We start from the raw sequence: 14,457 nt of genomic DNA, 5'->3' as shown, positions 1-14,457 counted from the left end.
GAGAGAATTATATATTTCAGCTTTTATTTCTTTCATCACATTCCCAGTGGGTCAGAAGTTTACATACACTCAATTAGTATTTCCGGCGCCGACCGAGATGGCCGCCTCGCTTCGCGTTCCTTGGAAAATATGCAGTATTTTGTTTTTTTATGTGTTATTTCTTACATCGGTACCCCAGGTAATCTTAGGTTTCATTACATACAGTCGGGAGGAACTACTGAATATACGATTAACGTCAACTCACCATCGTTATAACCAGGAATATGACTTTCCCGAAACGGATCCAGTGTTTTGCCTTCCACCCAATACAATGGATCTGATCCCAGCCGGGGACCCTATGCGACGCCGTAAAAGGGGCAAACGTAGCGGTCTCTTGGTCAGGCTTCGGAGACGGGCACATCGCGCTCCACTCCCTAGCATACTACTCGCCAATGTCCAGTCTCTTGACAATAAGGTTGATGAAATCCGAGCACGGGTAACATTCCAGAGAGACATCAGGGATTGCAACGTGCTCTGCTTCACGGAAACATGGCTAACTCAAGAGACGCTAACGGAGTCGGTGCAGCCAGCTGGTTTCTTCACGCATCGCGCCGACAGAAACATACATCTTTCTGGTAAGAAGAGGGGCGGGGGGGTATGCCTTATGATTAACGAGACGTGGTGTGATCATCATAACAACACACAGGAACTCAAGTCATTCTGTTCACCTGATCTAGAACTCCTCACAATCAAATGTCGACCGCATTATCTACCAAGGGAATTCTCTTCGATCATAATCACAGCCGTATATATTCCCCCCCAAGCAGACACATCGATGGCCCTGAACGAACTTTATCTGACTCTTTGTAAACTGGAAACCACACACCCTGAGGCTGCATTCATCGTAGCTGGGGATTTTAACAAGGCTAATCTAAAAACAAAACTCCCTAAATTCTATCAGCATATCGATTGTGCTACCAGGGCTGGTAAAACCCTGGATCATTGTTATACTAACTTCCGCGACGCATATAAGGCCCTCCCCCGCCCTCCTTTCGGAAAAGCTGACCACGACTCCATTTTGTTGATTCCAGCCTACAAACAGAAACTAAAACAACAAGCTCCCGCGCTCAGGTCTGTTCAACGCTGGTCCGACCAATCTGATTCCACGCTTCAAGACTGCTTCGATCACGCGGATTGGAATATGTTCCGCATTGCGTCCAACAACAACATGGACGAATATGCTGATTCGGTGAGCGAGTTCATTAGGAAGTGCATTGACGATGTCGTACCCACAGCAACGATTAAAACATTCCCAAACCAGAAACCGTGGATTGACGGCAGCATTCGCGTGAAACTGAAAGCGCGAACCACTGCTTTTAACCAGGGCAAGGTGACCGGAAACATGACCGAATACAAACAGTGTAGCTATTCTCTCCGCAAGGCAATCAAACAGGCTAAGTCCCAGTACAGAGACAAAATAGAGTCGCAATTCAACAGCTCAGACACAAGAGGTATGTGGCAGGGTCTACAGTCTATCACGGATTACAAAAAGAAAACCAGCCCCGTCGCGGACCAGGATGTCTTGCTCCCAGACAGGCTAAATAACTTTTTTGCCCGCTTTGAGGACAATACAGTGCCACTGACACGGCCCGCTACCAAAACCTGCGGGCTCTCCTTCACTGCAGCCGAGGTGAGTAAAACATTTAAACGTGTTAACCCTCGCAAGGCTGCAGGCCCAGACGGCATTCCCAGCCGCGTCCTCAGAGCATGCGCAGACCAGCTGGCTGGTGTGTTTACGGACATATTCAATCAATCCTTATCCCAGTCTGCTGTTCCCACATGCTTCAAGAGGGCCACCATTGTTCCTGTTCCCAAGAAAGCTAAGGTAACTGAGCTAAACGACTACCGCCCCGTAGCACTCACTTCCGTCATCATGAAGTGCTTTGAGAGACTAGTCAAGGACCATATCACCTCCACCCTACCGGACACCCTAGACCCACTCCAATTTGCTTACCGACCCAATAGGTCCACAGACGACGCAATCGCAACCACACTGCACACTGCCCTAACCCATCTGGACAAGAGGAATACCTATGTGAGAATGCTGTTCATCGATTACAGCTCAGCATTTAACACCATAGTACCCTCCAAACTCGTCATCAAGCTCGAGACCCTGGGTCTCGACCCCGCCCTGTGCAACTGGGTCCTGGACTTCCTGACGGGCCGCCCCCAGGTGGTGAGGGTAGGTAACAACATCTCCACCCCGCTGATCCTCAACACTGGGGCCCCACAAGGGTGCGTTCTGAGCCCTCTCCTGTACTCCCTGTTCACCCACGACTGCGTGGCCATGCACGCCTCCAACTCAATCATCAAGTTTGCGGATGACACTACAGTGGTAGGCTTGATTACCAACAACGACGAGACGGCCTACAGGGAGGAGGTGAGGGCCCTCGGAGTGTGGTGTCAGGAAAATAACCTCACACTCAACGTCAACAAAACAAAGGAGATGATTGTGGACTTCAGGAAACAGCAGAGGGAGCACCCCCCTATCCACATCGACGGGTCAGTAGTGGAGAAGGTGGAAAGTTTTAAGTTCCTCGGTGTACACATCACGGACAAACTGAATTGGTCCACCCACACAGACAGCGTTGTGAAGAAGGCGCAGCAGCGCCTCTTCAACCTCAGGAGGCTGAAGAAATTCGGCTTGTCACCAAAAGCACTCACAAACTTCTACAGATGCACAATCGAGAGCATCCTGTCGGGCTGTATCACCGCCTGGTACGGCAACTGCTCCGCACACAACCGTAAGGCTCTCCAGAGGGTAGTGAGGTCTGCAGAACGCATCACCGGGGGCAAACTACCTGCCCTCCAGGACACCTACACCACCCGATGTCACAGGAAGGCCATAAAGATCATCAAGGACAACAACCACCCAAGCCACTGCCTGTTCACCCCGCTATCATCCAGAAGGCGAGGTCAGTACAGGTGCATCAAAGCAGGGACCGAGAGACTGAAAAACAGCTTCTATCTCAAGGCCATCAGACTGTTAAACAGCCACCACTAACATTTAGCGGCCGCTGCCAACATACTGACTCAACTCCAGCCACTTTAAAAATTGGGAATTGATGGAAATTATGTAAAAATGTACCACTAGCCACTTTAAACAATGCCACTTAATATAATGTTTACATACCCTACATTACCCATCTCATATGTATATGTATATACTGTACTCTATATCATCTACTGCATCTTGCCATCTTTATGTAATACATGTACCACTAGCCACTTTAAACTATGCCACTTTATGTTTACATACCCTACAGTACTCATCTCATATGTATATACCGTACTCTATACCATCTACTGCATCTTGCCTATGCCGTTCTGTACCATCACTCATTCATATATCTTTATGTACATATTCTTTATCCCTTTACACTTGTGTGTATAAGGTAGTAGTTGTGGAATTGTTAGGTTAGATTACTTGTTGTTATTACTGCATTGTCGGAACTAGAAGCACAAGCATTTCGCTACACTCGCATTAACATCTGCTAACCATGTGTATGTGACTAATAAAATTTGATTTGATTTGATTTGATTTATTTGGTAGCATTGCCTTTAAATTGTTTAACTTGGGTCAAATGTTTCGGGTAGCCTTCCACAAGCTTCCCACAATAAGTTGGGTGAATTTTGGCCCATTCCTCCTGACAGAGCTGTTGTAACTGAGTCAGATTTGTAGGCCTCCTTGCTCGCACACGCTTTTTCAGTTCTGCCCACAAATTTTCTATAGGATTCAGGTCAGGGCTTTGTGATGGCCACTCCAATACCTTGACATTGTTGTCCAAAATTGTTGCCATTTTGCCATAACTTTGTAAGTATGCTTGGGGTCATTGTCCATTTGGAAGACCCATTTGCGACCAAGCTTTAACTTCCTGACTGATGTCTTGAGATGTTGCTTCACTATATCCACATAATTTCCCTTCCTCATGATGCCATCTATTTTGTGAAGTGCACCAGTCCCTCCTGCAGCAAAGCACCCCCACAACATGATGCTGCCATCCCCGTGCTTCATGGTTGGGATGGTGTTCTTCAGCTTGTAAGCTTCCCCCTTTTTCCTCCAAACATAATGATGGTCATTATGGGCAAACAGTTCTATTTTTGTTTCATAAGACCAGAGGACATTTCTCCAATAAGTACGATCTTTGTCCCCATGTGCAGTTGCAACACGTAGTCTGGCTTTTTTATGGCGGTTTTGGAGCAGCGGCTTCTTCCTTGCTGTGCGGCCTTTCAGGTTATGTTGATTATAGGACTCGTTTTACTGTGGATATAGATACTTTTGTACCTGTTTCCTCCAGCGTCTTCACAAGGTCCTTTGCTGTTGTCCTGAGACAGAACGCGTCTCCTTCCTGAGCAGTATGACGGCTGTGTGGTCCCATGGTGTTTATACTTGCGTTCTATTGTTTGTACAGATGAACGTGGTACCTTCAGGCATTTGGAAATTGCTCCCAAGGATGAACCAGACTTGTGGAGGTCTACAATATTTTGTCTGAGGTCTTGGCTGATTTTCTTTTGATTTTCCCATGATGTCAAGCAAAGAGACACTGAGTTTGAAGATAGGCCTTGAAATACATCCACAGGTACACCTCCAATTGACTCAAATGATGTCAATTAGCCTATCAGAAGCTTCACCATGACATAATTTTCTGGAATTTTCCAAGCTGTTAAAAGGCACAGTCAACTTAGTGTATGTAAACTTCTGACCCACTGGAATTGCGATACAGGGACTAATAAGTGAAATAATCTGTCTGTAAACAATTTTTGGAAAAATGACTTGTGTCATGCACAAAGTAGATGTCCTAACCGACTTGCCAAAACTATAGTTTGTTAACAAGAAATTTGTGGAATGGTTGAAAAACGAGTTTTAATGACTCCAACCTAAGTGTATGTAAACTTCCGACTTCAACTGTATATACTGAGATCATGTGACAGATCATGTGACACTTAGATTGCACACAGGTGGACTTTATTTAACTAATTATATGACTTCTGGAGGTAATTGGTTGCACCAGATCTTGTTTAGGGGCTTCATTGCAAAGGGGGTGAATACATATTCACGCACCACTTTTCAGCTTTTTATTTTTTAGGATTGTTTGAAACAAGTAATTTTTTCCATTTCACTTCATCAATTTATACTATTTTGTGTATATCCATTACATGAAATCCAAATAAAAAACTATTTAAATTACAGGTTGTAATGCAACAAAATAGGAAAAAGGCCAAGGGGGATGAATACTTTTGCAAGGCACTGTATCTACTGAAATATCTACTGCAGCCCTCATCCGCCACATACAACACCCGTTCTGCCAGTCACATTCTGTTAAAGGTCCCCAAAGCACACACATCCCTGGGTCGCTCCTCTTTTCAGTTCGCTGCAGCTAGCGACTGGATCAAGCTGCAACAAGCACTTAAACTGGACAGTTTAATCTCCATCTCTTCATTCAAAGACTCAATCATGGACACTCTTACTGACAGTTGTGGCTGTTTCGCGTGATGTATTGTTGTCTCTATCTTCTTGCCCTTTGTGCTGTTGTCTGTGCCCAATGTTTGTACCATGTGTTGTGCCGCTACCATGTTGTGTTGCTACCATGTTGTTGTTATGTTGTGTTGCTACCATGCTGTGTCGTCATGTGTTGCTGCCTTGCTATGTTGTTCTCTTAGGTCTCTCTTTATGTAGTGTTGTGTCTCTCTTGTTGTGATGTGTGTTTTGTCCTATATTTATATTGTATTTATTTAGTATTTTTAATCCCAGGCACCTGTCCCTGCAGGAGGCCTTTTGCCTTTTGGTAGGCCACCATTGTAAATAATAATTAGTTATTAACTGACTTGCCTAGTTAAATAAAGGTTAAATAAAAAATAAATAAATACAAATTATTGTGGCAACAGGTCACAAATATTACCGCTGTGATGGCACATTGTGGTATTTCACCCAATAGATATGGGAGTTTTTCAAAATTGGGTTTGTTTTTTATTATTTGTGGGTCTGTGTAATCTAAGGGAAATACGTGTCTCTAGTATGGTCATACAGAGGTTAGGAAGTGCAGCTCAGTTTTCCCCTCATTTTGTGGGCAGTGTGCACATAGGCTGTCTTCTCTCTCTCTGTCTCTCTCTCTCTGTCTCTCTCTCTCTCTCTCTCTCTCTCTCTCTCTCTCTCTCTCTCTCTCTCTCTCTCTCTCTCTCTCTCTCTCTCTCTCTCTCTCTCTCTCTCTCTCTCTCTCTCAACCTCTCTCCATCTCTCTGCCCTCAGGGCCTTAGCAAGACCTTATGATCCCGGTTTGCAGGCCTAACAGTTCAGCCTAATTTCCCTGGGCTAGTGTCTCTCTCCTCTGTTAAAACGGACATTTCTGCAAAAAAGAGAGAGAAAGAGAGAGACAAGGAGAGAGAAAGAGAGAGACAAGGAGAGTGAAAGAGAGGGAGAAACCCAGCTGTCGATCTGCTGGGGGAATAAAGGGGTAATTAGGCTGTTTAATTGGGGTGGTGGTGTGTCCTATCGACCAAGCTAATTCACTATGGAGTGTCCTGGGCTACATCCCAAATGAGACCCTATTCCCTACATAGTGCACTACTTTTGACCAGAGCCCATTAGATTTGCTGCTGTACACTGTTGGAGTGTGTCAGGTTTAAATTATGCGATTGGCTCATGTTTGGGTTCCTACTGTGAGTGGTTGTCATGGTGACTGTAGTGTAACTGGCCTTTTGACATAGAGTTTTATTGTTATCAATGAGGCCTGGTTGCTGAGCAGCAGTGGGTCAAATGGTTTCACCAATAAAACATCTGATTGTAGTCAGACCTCAGTGGCCTGTCCAGACATCTTATTTATGTGTTTTTAATTTACATTTCAATGTATTATTTTATACCATTTCATATGGAGGGGCACTAGTAATGACCCTGAATTGCAGAAGAGAGCAGAAAATATATCTTGCTCAATTTCTTTCTCTATTGGTAGAGCTGAAGGTCTGTGAAGTTATTGAATTGTCCAGCAATGTGGCAGCAAAGATGGTCTGATTTTGAACCATGAAGCGTTTGTAAGGCCATGATGATATTCAAAATGGAGGAGGTCTGCGTGTGTGATAGGAACTGAAACTCTTGTCTCCTAATCACTTTAACTGTGGATGGATGACTCAGGGATTCTCACATAATTTGACAATGTCTGTTGAACTCTTGACCTCCCATATTTCCCAGAGCTCTTGTTCTGGGCGTCTGGTAGTAGTAGTAGTAGTAGTGTGTGTGACTCTTATTTAAGTTAATGCAATGAAGCTTTTCATTTCCGAAAGTGCTTTTTCCATAGTGACTATGTGTGGTGTGAGCTTGGTGCAGATCCCTTGTCCCAGTGATTCCCATTGAGTGGTCAGAGGATCTGATTGTCCTTAGTGTGCATTGTGTCACAATCAGATCAAGGCCCAGTCATTGTAGCTTCATAAAGATGGCTCCAGGTCCTGATTGGCCTCACGATGTCTATGAAAGAGCAGGCTTGTGGTCTGTCTGTATGACTACAGAGTGTATTGTGTTACTGTGTCAGTGGAATAGTCTGAAGTTGCAACTAACCACTGTTACAAGGTCCAATACCATTTTCTTCCACCGATAGTTAAGAGTACTATTAAAGGTATGGTAATCTGATCCTAGATCTGTGGTAAAGGGCTATAAGTCTAGTGATGGGAGGGCTAAGGCGTATGCGGAGAAGTCCCCACATAGTGCCAGTAATGCAGCAGGGCCCATATTCACATAGAGTCTCAGAGTGCTGCTCTCGGATCAGTTTTGCCTTTTAGATGATAATATTATAAGAACAGGCAAGATCTAATCGTATATCAGCCCTCCTGCTTTGAGACACAAGCCCAGATATCTGTCCCCGTCTCTCTGAGGTTAGTGCCCCTCTCTCTCACCGTGAGCCCAGCCAAACCAACACAACCAGGAAGTTAGCGTGGGAAGGCCAGAGCGTTGACACAGCACCCCATCCGCTATTTACCCTCTACTGACTTCCATCAGGGAGATAAGTATCACTTTTACAAGTATTAAAAAGGAACCCGTCAGGGCTGAATGGCTGTGTGTGTGTGTGTGTGTGTGTGTGTGTGTGTGTGTGTGTGTGTGTGTGTGTGTGTGTGTGTGCGTGCGTGCGTGCGTGCGTGCGTGCGCACATGCGTATATATATGTGTGTGTGTGTGTGTTTTTCCGATAGGGTTGGACCAAGATCCGTTTGGCATAGGCTCAGTAAGGGCCCAGTCCAGTCCAAACCCCTGGCATCGGTTTCGTTCAATGGAGCCTTACAAGGCTAGCAATGAGTCGCAGTGGAAAGAGACAGAGAATGGGAGAGAGAGAGAGATGGAGTGGGAGAGAGGCGGAGAGAGGAGGAAAGGGCAAGAGAGAGAGAGAGAGAGTGAATAAGAGAAAGAGTGAGAGAGAGAGAGTGTGAGAGAGAGAGAGAGAGAGAGAGAGAGAGAGAGAGAGAGAGAGAGAGAGAGAGAGAGAGGAAGGAAGAGAGGTTGCTGAAGCAGTTGAGGGAGGAGTAGTTTGGTCCAGGGCTGCTGGGAGACTTGTTTGTAACAGTTATGATATCAGAGCAGTAATTGTGAGCACTGAGCCACATTTAAAATGTGCCTCAAGAAGTCCAGTTTATTTTCACTTGGTGTTACCACTCTGGCAACCACCTCAAATGGATTAGAAGATGACATGGTCAAGTGTGTGTGTGTGTGTGTGTACATTGTAGAGGTCGACCGATTATGATTTTTCAACGCCGATACCGACAACGATTATTGGAGGACCAAAAAAAGCCGATACTGATTCATCGGACGATTTTTATATATATATTTGTAATAATGACAATTACAACAATACTGAATGAACACAAATTTTAACTTAATATAATACATCAATAAAATCTATTTAGTCTCAAATAAATAATGAAACATGTTCAATTTGGTTTAAATAATGCAAAAACAAAGTGTTGGAGAAGAAAGTAAAAGTGCAATATGTGCCATGTAAAAAAGCTAACGTTTAAGTTCCTTGCTCAGAACATGAGAACATATGAAAGCTGGTGGTTCCTTTTAACATGAGTCTTCAATATTCCCAGGTAGGAAGTTTTAGGTTGTAGTTATTATAGGAATTATAGGACTATTTCTCTCTATACAATTTGTATTTCATATACCTATGAGTATTAGATGTTCTAATAGGTACTTTAGTATAGCCAGCCTAATCTCGGGAGTTGATAGGCTTGAAGTCATAAACAGCGCAATGCTTGAAGCACAGCGGAGAGCTGCTGGCAAATGCAGGAAAGTGCTGTTTGAATGAATGCTTGCGAGCCTGCTGCTGCCTACCACCGCTCAGTCAGACTGCTCTATCAAATCATATATTTAATTATAATATAATAACACACAGAAATACGAGCCTTAGGTCATTAATATGGTCAAATCCGGAAACTATCATTTCGAAAACAAAATGTTTATTCTTTCAGTGAAATACGGAACCGTTCCGTATTTTATCTAATGGGTGGCATCCATAAGTGTAAATATTGCTGTTACATTGCACAACCATCAATGTTATGTCATAATTATGTACAATTCTGCCAAATTAATTACGGTCTTTGTTAGGAAGAAATGGTCTTCACACAGTTCGCAACGAGCCAGGCGGCCCAAACTGCTGCATATATCCTGACTCTGCTTGCACAGAACGCAAGAGAAGTGACACAATTTCCCTAGTTAAAAGATATTTATGTTAGCAGGCAATATTAACTAAATATTCAGGTTTAAAAATATATACTTGTGTATTGATTTTAAGAAAGGCATTGATGTTTATGGTTAGGTACACATTGGTGCAACGACAGTGCTTTTTTCGCGAATGCGCTTGTTAAATCACCCGTTTGGCGAAGTAGGCTGTGATTCAATGATAAATTAACAGGCACCACATCGATTATATGCAACACAGGACAAGCTAGATAAACTAGTAATATCATCAACCATGTGTAGTTAACTAGTGATTATGTTAAGATTGATTGTTTTTTCTAAGATAAGTTTAATGCTAGCTAGCACCTTACCTTGGCTCCTTGCTGCATAACAGGTAGTCAGCCTGCCACGCAGTCTCCTCGTGGAGTGCAATGTAATCGGCCATAATCGGTGTCCAAAAATGCCGATTACCGATTGTTATGAAAACTTGAATTCGGCCCTAATTAATCGGCCATTCCGATTAATCGGTCGACCTCTAGTACATAGTGTGTGCTTCTTTCTTTAGGCTTTCCTGGACCATTAGCTCCCAGGGACTGTATTGTGTGTTTGTGTGTCTGTGTGTGTTTGGTTGTGTGCATGTTTGACTGCGTGCATGCGAGCGTGTGTTCATGTGCTATGCGTGTGTGTGTACTGTGTGTAGAAGGGAGTGATTCACTCGCTGGTTGTTGTGTGTGTACTGTGTGTAGAAGGGAGTGATTCACTCCTGGTTGTTGTGTGTGTACTGTGTGTAGAAGGGAGTGATTCACTCGCTGGTTGTTGTGTGTGTACTGTGTGTAGAAGGGAGTGATTCACTCCTGGTTGTTGTGTGTGTACTGTGTGTAGAAGGGAGTGATTCACTCCTGGTTGTTGTGTGTGTACTGTGTGTAGAAGGGAGTGATTCACTCGCTGGTTGTTGTGTGTGTACTGTGTGTAGAAGGGAGTGATTCACTCCTGGTTGTTGTGTGTGTACTGTGTGTAGAAGGGAGTGATTCACTCCTGGTTGTTGTGTGTGTACTGTGTGTAGAAGGGAGTGATTCACTCCTGGTTGTTGTGTGTGTACTGTGTGTAGAAGGGAGTGATTCACTCCTGGTTGTTGTGTGTGTACTGTGTGTAGAAGGGAGTGATTCACTCCTGGTTGTTGTGTGTGTACTGTGTGTAGAAGGGAGTGATTCACTCCTGGTTGTTGTGTGTGTACTGTGTGTAGAAGGGAGTGATTCACTCCTGGTTGTTGTGTGTGTACTGTGTGTAGAAGGGAGTGATTCACTCCTGGTTGTTGTGTGTGTACTGTGTGTAGAAGGGAGTGATTCACTCCTGGTTGTTGTGTGTGTACTGTGTGTAGAAGGGAGTGATTCACTCCTGGTTGTTGTGTGTGTACTGTGTGTAGAAGGGAGTGATTCACTCCTGGTTGTTGTTCCTCTACAGTTCTGCTTTTCTCTTGTGTCGGCTGCTAACTGCAAGAAAACCCAGTTCTAACTGCTAATGTGAAATGTATTACTGGACAATCTGCTGCAGCACTTCATTACCCTGTTAAAAACTAAGGGCAAATAGAAAATGGTGAAGTTATTACGTCCAACATGTTGATTGATTTTGTAACCACCAACTATCTGAAATATTGTTGATGGGTTTTTGATCTTGAAAAATATTCACACCGCAATACTCACACTACTGCTTATGGTAATGTTTATTCATTATTTACATCATCACTATGCTAGTAATGATATTAGCGCTTGTCCTGTGGTGCTTGAACTGAATGAACTGTATTAAGGCTTATTTCCAGTGAGAGCAGTTTATTTCGTTCTTTCAGAAGGGCTGACAGTGACACTAACAAAGCAAAGATGACCAAAACAAATGTTTGTATAAGACGGATGCAAGGACACAACAACTCTGTATCCACTTTGTCTGTCAGTCAGCCAGTCCGACAATCAGTCAGCCAGCCAGTCAGCCAGCCAGCCGGTCAGTCAGCCTGTCAGTCAGCCAGCCAGCCAGCCGGTCAGTCAGTCAGCCAGCCAGTCAGTCAGCCAGTCGGTCAGCCAGTCAGCCAGGCAGTCAGCCAGTCGGTCAGTCAGCCAGCCGGTCTGTGAGCCAGTCGGTCAGTCAGCCAGTCGGAGAGAGAAAGGGGCGTGGCGGTAAATGTTCTCTATTGTCTGTAAAAGTTCCGTGAGTCTATACAGCTCAGTTCAGCCAGTGTGTCACAGAGGTTATTATTGACCCCGGGGTCACTGTCTCTGATGGAGGTCTGTGTAATGGCTGTCCTCCCTTTCGCCCCCCTGTATCCCAGAGGCCTACAGCAGTGTGTGTGTGCGTGTGTGTCTGTGTGTCTAACCCCCTAGAACTCCTATAGCCCCCGTCAGCTAGTCTCACTGCCTGGAAGAGAGAGGGAAAGGGGCTTTTGCCTTGAAAGGGGAAGGGCGGGGCATTGCGTGGCAGGAGCACATATGGAAGCGTTCGGGCCAGCCATGTTATTCCAGCTCTCTCATGCGAGGGAAAACCTGAAGGTGTCGTTGTTCTCGAGGCAAAGGTTAACAATAGAATCCTAGGGAGAGTGGTCGCAGGGTTGAGGACGCTCTCATAGAGTTGTGTTTGGGGGGCTGGAGAGATGAAGGGATGGAGGAGGGTGAGGGGAGGGAAGAGAGAAACGAAGGTCCATTTAAGATCCTGTTTCATTTACTCTTTCTTTTTTTTACCCCTCCCTCCCTCCCTCCCAGTCAGATCCCTCCTAGTCAGATCCCTCCCAGATCAGTCAGATCCCTCCCAGTCAGATCCCTCCCAGTCAGATCCCTCCCAGTCAGATCCCTCCCAGTCAGATCCATCCTAGTCAGATCCCTCCCAGTCAGGTCCCTCCCAGTCAGATCCCTCCTAGTCAGATCCCTCCCATTCAGATCCCTCCCAGTCAGATTCCTCCTAGCCAGATCCCTCCCATTCAGATCCCCGCTAGTCAGATCCCTCCCAGTCAGATCCATCCCAGTCAGATCCCTCCCAGTCAGATCCCTCCCAGTCAGATCCCTCCCAGTCAGATCCCTCCTAGTCAGATCCCTCCCAGTCAGATCCCTCCCAGTCAGATCCCTCCCAGTCAGATCCCTCCCAGTCAGATCCCTCCCAGTCAGATCCATCCTAGTCAGATCCCTCCCAGTCAGATGCCCGCTGGTCAGATCCCTCCCAGTCAGATCCCCGCTAGTCAGATCCCTCCCAGTCAGATCCCTCCTAGTCAGATCTTTGCTAGTTAGATCTTTGCTAGTCAGATCCCTCCTAGTCAGATCCCCGCTAGTCAGATCCCTCCCAGTCAGATCCCTCCTAGTCAGATCCCTCCCAGTCAGATCCCTCCCAGTCAGATCCCTCCCAGTCAGATCCATCCCAGTCAGATCCCTCCCAGTCAGATCCCTCCTAGTCAGATCCCTCCCAGTCAGATCCCTCCTAGTCAGATCCCTCCCAGTCAGATCCCTCCCAGTCAGATCCCTCCCAGTCAGATCCCTCCCAGTCAGATCCATCCTAGTCAGATCCCTCCCAGTCAGGTCCCTCCCAGTCAGATCCCTCCTAGTCAGATCCCTCCCATTCAGATCCCCGCTAGTCAGATCCCTCCCAGTCAGATCCCCGCTAGTCAGATCCCTCCTAGTCAGATCCCTCCCAGTCAGATCCCTCCCAGTCAGATCCCTCCCATTCAGATCCCCGCTAGTCAGATCCCTCCCAGTCAGATCCCTCCCAGTCAGATCCCTCCCAGTCAAATCCCCCCAGTCAGATCCCTCCCAGTCAGATCCCCGCTAGTCAGATCCCTCCCAGTCAGATCCCTCCCAGTCAGATCCATCCTAGTCAGATCCCTCCCAGTCAGATCCCTCCCAGTCAGATCCCTCCCAGTCAGATCCCTCCCAGTCAGATCCCTCCCATTCAGATCCCCGCTAGTCAGATCCCTCCCAGTCAGATCCCTCCCAGTCAAATCCCCCCAGTCAGATCCCTCCCAGTCAGATGCCCGATAGTCAGATCCCTCCCAGTCAGATCCCTCCTAGTCAGATCCCTCCCAGTCAGATCCCCGCTAGTCAGATCCCTCCCAGTCAGATCCCTCCCATTCAGATCCCCGCTAGTCAGATCCCTCCCAGTCAGATCCCTCCCAGTCAGATCCCTCCCAGTCAAATCCCACCAGTCAGATCCCTCCCAGTCAGATCCCCGCTAGTCAGATCCCTCCCAGTCAGATCCCTCCTAGTCAGATCCCTCCCAGTCAGATGCCCGCTAGTCAGATCCCTCCCAGTCAGATCCCTCCTAGTCAGATCCCTCCCAGTCAGATGCCTTTAAGTCAGATCCCTCCCAGTCAGATCCCTCCCAGTCAGATGCCCGCAAGTCAGATCCCTCCCAGTCAGATCCCTCCCAGTCAGATGTCCGCTAGTCAGATCCCTCCCAGTCAGATCCCTCCCAGTCAGATTCCTCCCAGTCAGATCCCTCCCAGTCAGATCCCTCCCAGTCAGATCCCTCCCAGTCAGATCCCTCCCAGTCAGATGCCCGCTAGTCAGATCCCTCCCAGTCAGATCCCCGCTAGTCAGATCCCTGCCAGTCAGATCCATCCCAGTCAGATCCCTCCCAGTCAGATCCCTCCCAGTCAGATCCCTCCCAGTCAGATCCCTCCTAGTCAGATCCCTCCCAGTCAGATCCCTCCCAGTCAGATCCCTCCCAGTCAGATCCCTCCCAGTCAGATCCCTCCCAGTCAGATCCATCCTAGTCAGATCCCTCCCAGTCAGATCC

General features: G+C 46.5%; 1 protein-coding gene across 4 annotated transcripts in view; it reads left to right on the top strand.

Annotated features, from left to right (window-relative positions):
* Nucleotides 1-14,457, top strand: part of LOC139559285 (cytoplasmic dynein 1 intermediate chain 1-like) — a 148,381-nt gene that overhangs the window by 23,661 nt on the left and 110,263 nt on the right. The gene's annotated exons all lie outside the window — the stretch shown is intronic.

Source organism: Salvelinus alpinus, chromosome 29 (assembly GCF_045679555.1).
Source record: "Salvelinus alpinus chromosome 29, SLU_Salpinus.1, whole genome shotgun sequence".
NCBI classification, from domain to species: Eukaryota; Metazoa; Chordata; class Actinopteri; order Salmoniformes; family Salmonidae; genus Salvelinus; species Salvelinus alpinus.
This window is presented reverse-complemented; position numbering and strand designations above follow the sequence as displayed.